Below are 6,000 nucleotides of genomic sequence, written 5' to 3'. Positions count from 1 at the left end.
TTGACCAAGTGAATTGATGAAATTATTCGTCGCAAGCAGCCAAGTTCAATTTGTGAACACATTCCAATTAAAAAAAAAAATTTGTGAACACATTTAATGACTGGAATATTTATAATGCGAGGAGAAAGTATACTATGTTTCAATAGGAGAAATTATACATATACTTTTTCAACAGAGAGAATTATGAAGCGGTCAATTGCAGTGCAACAATGAGAAATACATGCACTCTCAATCACGGGAATATGACCAGAATCATGAGAGTAACTGTTTCACTTCTACGCACGCTATTGCCTCTATTTAGATATTTATTGCATGTGTAAGGTTGATAATGAATTATAAATAGCTTGGGTTTGGCTCAAAAAACAGTTTGTTCATATTAATTTGTTTATTTACAAACAAGTCAAGTTTAAGTATTAGTTTTGGACTTGTTTAATAAACAAGCCAAGTAATATATATATATATATATATATATATGAGAGATGCTACGTCTACAATATTTTTATAACAAATCACAAGTGGTTAGTTATTATTGGTTCAAATTTGAAACTAACACTAAGATTACTTTTTTGCCCTAACAATAACAACCAGTAACAACCTGCCACTTAGGATTTGTTATAAAAATGTTGTAGACATATCATTTCTCTCTCTCTCTCTCTCTCTCTCTCTCTCTCTATATATATATATATATATATATATTTATTCATTAACAAGCTTGTAAACAATAAGGCTCAATAAAAAATAAATTTATCGAGCTTAGGCTCATTTAAGGGTTGGTAAAAAGATTGATATAAACTTAAAAAATAAACAAATATCTTAGTAAGCCTTAATTAATTGGAAGTTGGGTTCACTTGTCCAAACTAAGAGTCTATTTGAAAACAACTTATTTAGCTGAAATTGAAAACTTTTTTGTTGAAAATACTATAGATAAAGCTAAAATGTAGCTGTAATAGTATAGTAGGACTCATAAATATTACCAAAAAGTATAATGAGACTCATGAATAGTAGAAAAAATAAGCTAAATAGTAAAATAGTCATGCTAATGGGTGTCTTTAGGATAATGGTTAACAATTCATTTTAGGAAAGTTTTGACTCTACTTTTATGAGAAATGGAAAAAGTTGTCAAATATTAATTGTTTTTTTTTTTTTCTTTTCTTATAAAAATTTTCTTTAAATGGATTATTAACCATTACTTTAAGGACATCCGTTAACATTTTCCATAGTAAAAAAAATTGACTTTTTAATCCAATGCCAAACTCAACCTAAATGAGCTTGATAATATACTTAATATAGACTTGATAATATACTTGTGTTGGACTTGGATAATAGTTTGATATTAAGTTTAAGCTCAACTTAACTAATGAATTAAATTGAGTCAAATCGAGTTCAAACTTTTGGATGAGTTTGAATTTGAATATTGCTTGTAAGCTTGGTTTGAATTCAATTCGAGTTTGAACATTTTATTTTTGTTATTGAGTATTGAACCAAACTAAAAAACTCAATACTTGAATAAAGCTTAGTTTGTTTACAACCCTGTTATTGAGATTGTTAACTTGATCCTCATATATCACCAAGACTTAAAAGTTAGAGCACTCATAGCAGAATTGCCAAGTGCTAAAAGTAGTTCAAATATATTTATATATATATACAAGGCTATTGTGAATGTTCTTACTTACTTATTTATTCAAGTAATTAGTAATTAAAAAGTGAATTCTCTTACTTAAAAGGTAGTATATTGTGTAAGTGTGGAACCCACTTATGTCTGAGAGACCCACCACATATGATGGATACAAGATATAATTTTTCCTTGCTTTCTTAAATTAAGGCATTTATTTGTGCGCCGCAAAGGAAACAGGCCCTAGTGGTCGGCCCGGTTTAACGTTATATTTTAATATTTCTATAGTGTAGATTAATTGCATCTTCCCGAGCAAATTTGTTTATTTTAATATCTCTATAGTGTAGATTAATTGCATCTTCTCAAGTAAATTTACTTTCAGATATACATCTCTGGTTGACACACCAAGAACAAGGTGTAATATCAGGTAACTCCATTGTACAATGTTCCAAGTTATTGAAAATAGCATTACTCTAAAGCATCCCATCTTAACAAACCATTTTTAGTTTATCTAAACATTTTATAATCATTAGTTAGTTTATCCTATGTCCATAAGATAGACATCACCAGTGCACTCTTTTATTTATAACTAATCAGTAACCCGTATGATGCACGGGAATAACTATTGGATGAGTTTTAGGGGTAAAAAAAAACAATGTTGTTTTATTTCTTAGTTGTTTATGGAAAGGAATAAGAAATATAATGTCATGTCTCTAGTTTAGTTTGTGTTGTATATAAAGGTATACATAAGATATGTTGTAATATATATACTAAAGGTGCCTATTGAAATGTTATAACCCTTTAAATTTGATATACCAAAATGTGCCTATCGAAATGTCATAACCCTTCATATTGGATATATATTAAAGGTGCTTATTGACTGAAAATGTGCATATTGAATGAAAATGTGTCTATTGAATGAAAATGTGCATATTGACCGAAAAGATGCATATTGAATGAAAATGTGTTTGTTGAAACTCGAGTTCTGGAAAAAGTGGTAGTTTGCCATTTATTTCCGAAACAGTGTTTTTTTGCTAAAAATTTCCAAAAAAAGGTAGTATATGGCCATTTTCGTCCACCAGTATATATAAAGTTTTATAAGTTTTTAACTAGAATTTACTTACTTTGCTCAAGCTAAGTTTACAACTTTCAGAAAAAAATTCAAAGTTAACTTGTGTTTTTCACCTTGTTCCTCACAATTTCTTTAGCAACAAAAGAGAAAGAGAGCTGGAGATAAAAGAAAGATAACTTCTAGTTAGCTTTAGCCCACATACAAAAGAAAAAAAAAAACTTTTAGTTTACTAAGAAATGGATAACCCACCAAAGAAAAAATCCCAACCAAAATTAGCTCCCTACTTAAACTTAAGCACAAAAAAAAAAAAAAAAAAAAAAAACCCAAAAACAAACACATAACAACCAAAGGGAGTACAGAAAAGCAAAACATAAAAAGACCCATGAATAATCTTACCTTTATGATTATATATGACCAGTGTCCAGTTCTTGTTCACAACAACATTTGAGATCACTTCACTTGTGTCTATTTCAAAACAAAAGTGTTAGGTTTGGCTCTCTCTAAAGACTAAACTCAAAAGTAGTTAAGAAAAACAAGGAATGTGGGATATGATACTAAATAACTTGGACAAAGAAACACTCATCTCTTTTTATTCTCAAACCACAATCCCACCTCCCAACTTAGATCAGACTAGGGGGAATTGGGATATGATCTCTTAATTCATTGAATGCAATTATAAATCATGAACAAAACATAATTGCTCCTTAAAAAGAGATATTGCCAATAACAAAGAAGCAAGCATAGCCACCGTTAAAGGTTGAGAGTCAATTATCTGAGAATCAAGACTCAATTTCATATTTTAACTAGCATTTTCATTGGTCAAGAAAGTAAATATAGATGATACTCTTTTTACATCTTAACTGGGGAAAAATAGAAGCATTTCATAGATTCACATATTAACCATGTATGCATAAGAAACTCACCTTATTTGGATCTTGAAATTCTTTAAAAGGGACAACTTCTAGTACTTAATTCATGACCATAACAATCATTAGATAAAGAGAAATAATTACATAATGCACAAGCTCACAAGTTTACAACCATATAAGATCAATGAAAATTCTAACAAACAGCCTATAATTCATTAGTTAAATTTCACTTTGTTGAGAGATCCTTTATTAAATTGTCTCCCTAAAAGGGGGTTCACTCTCCTTCTAGTACTTACAACAGCCCACAATTAACTAGTAAGAAAATGTAAAGCCACAGCCACACACACAAAATAATAATAATAATAATAATAATAATAATAATAATAATAATAATAATAATAATAATAATAATAAAATTTGAGGAAAACAATGTTCTAATAATCAAACCTAGTTGTAGTGAGCTTTATTTCTAGTTGTAAAATGTGTACACACTGGAAATACCATAGGTTCTACAAGTTTCCTGCAAAAATGAATGAAAATCAAGATATTACTTAAGATCATCATTACCCCTATTAATTTGTTTTACTACCCACTATATTGTTTCATCTTTCATGAATGAAGTATTCTTACTTCTCCAATAAAAATTGTTTCACTACCCACTGCTTTATGAATCTGTTCATTAATTAAAACTTAAATGAATCTAGTAGCCACCAATAATGAATTACAATAACACCATCCCTTGTTCAAAGTCTTACTATTCTCATCTGTTAAATCCTGATACCCAAAAACCTTCACAAATACATCTGTAACCCAGTTAGAATAGAAGAATAATAAAAATCAGCAACCACTTGCTAAGTGCTTGGAATAGGACAAAAACCATTACCAAGAAAGCAAGTATAAGTTGTCAATAAACTCCAATACCCATTTTTATTTTTCTCTTACAAAATGACAACCAAACAATTCTCTCCATTCTAACAAAATTGTCAAAGGGTACTACACAAATATAAATTTTAAATCATGTTGGACCTGACAATTTAACGTACACTCAATTAGTCAACTATATAGCACAACATGTAACAAACTCAACTCTCTGAGGCATTTTGTCAAACATCAAGCAGATAAAAGGATTAGAGACCAGAAAAGAAAAACCCATTTCCATTAAATGAATGAAAACACAAAAATCATAACAAATCCAGCCATGGCAATAATGAAAAAGCAAAAGAGAGAGAGACCAGTTAGAGAGAAAGACCAAAGAAGCTCACAGTCCTCGTCATTGGTGCGAAGGGGAGGCGAAAGGTCGCCAACACGAAAGGGAGGCGAAGGGTCGCTAGAAGCGTCGTCGGATGAAGTGTCACGAACTGAAGGATGAAGTGTCGCCGGCAAGTTGAAGCGTCACCAACGATCGGTGACCTGAAGCATTGCGATCGACAAGAAAAAGCGTCGCTGTTGAACTTAATCGGCGACGATTGCGATCGGCGAGCTGACGTGTCCCCATTGAGCTTAATCGGTGATAGTAGGAGTTGAAGCATCGCCGTTAAGCTTAATTAGCAACGGTGGGAGTTGAAGTGTCACTGTTGAGCTTCATTGGCGACGGTGGAAGTTGATATATATATATATATATATTTTTTTTTTTTTTGGGAGATGAAGTGGTCTTTAGAGTATTGAAATGGGGCTAGTTTAGGAGTATTTATAGTGGTCTTTAGTGACGAAATGTTTTTGTCGCTATTGCCCACTTCTAGCGACGAATTTCAATTTCGTCACAAAAGGAGCTAGAATTTGTTACGCTTTTAGCGACGAAATTCAAATTTCATCACTAAAGAAACCATATTTTGTTAAGATTTTTAGCGATGAAATTCAAATTTCGTCGCTATAGCATACTTTTAGTGACGAATTGTAGTTTCGTCACTAAAACTGTGAAATGAAAAACCATGATTATTTTTAGTGACGAATATTTTTCTTTTCTAATTCTTCCTTATAGCCACAAAAGGATTTTCGTCACTAATACTATCCACAGCAATACCTACAATGACGAAATATTTTGTCGCTATAGATTAATTAAACTTGCGCTAAAGTTTCCCTTCACTAGCGCCCATTTTTCAGATCACAATAGCGACAAAATTTATTTTTCGACGCTAAATGTTATAATTTTTTTCATTATTAGTGACAGAATTCATATTTCATCACTAAAGCTGTATTTTTAGCAACAAAAAATATTTCTCACTAATTTTCGTTGTTAAAAATACATTTTGTTGATGCCTCCAACCATCCCTACACTTTTCTTTCTCTTTTTCTTCTTCAGCTTTTGGTTAACGTGTATAATGAAGACACCCTAGAGCCTTCCAAAGATTTTATAGCTTCTAATTAACCTCAATTTAAGGTGTTATCAACTACTAAACTATTTAGATAAGATGGAACTTTAAGGGATTCCAATGACTTTTAGACTTCTT

The sequence above is a fragment of the Quercus lobata genome, chromosome 11, assembly GCF_001633185.2.
Source record: "Quercus lobata isolate SW786 chromosome 11, ValleyOak3.0 Primary Assembly, whole genome shotgun sequence".
NCBI lineage: Eukaryota > Viridiplantae > Streptophyta > Magnoliopsida > Fagales > Fagaceae > Quercus > Quercus lobata.
The sequence above is the reverse complement of the archived record's forward strand: the minus strand, read 5'-3'. Positions refer to the sequence as shown.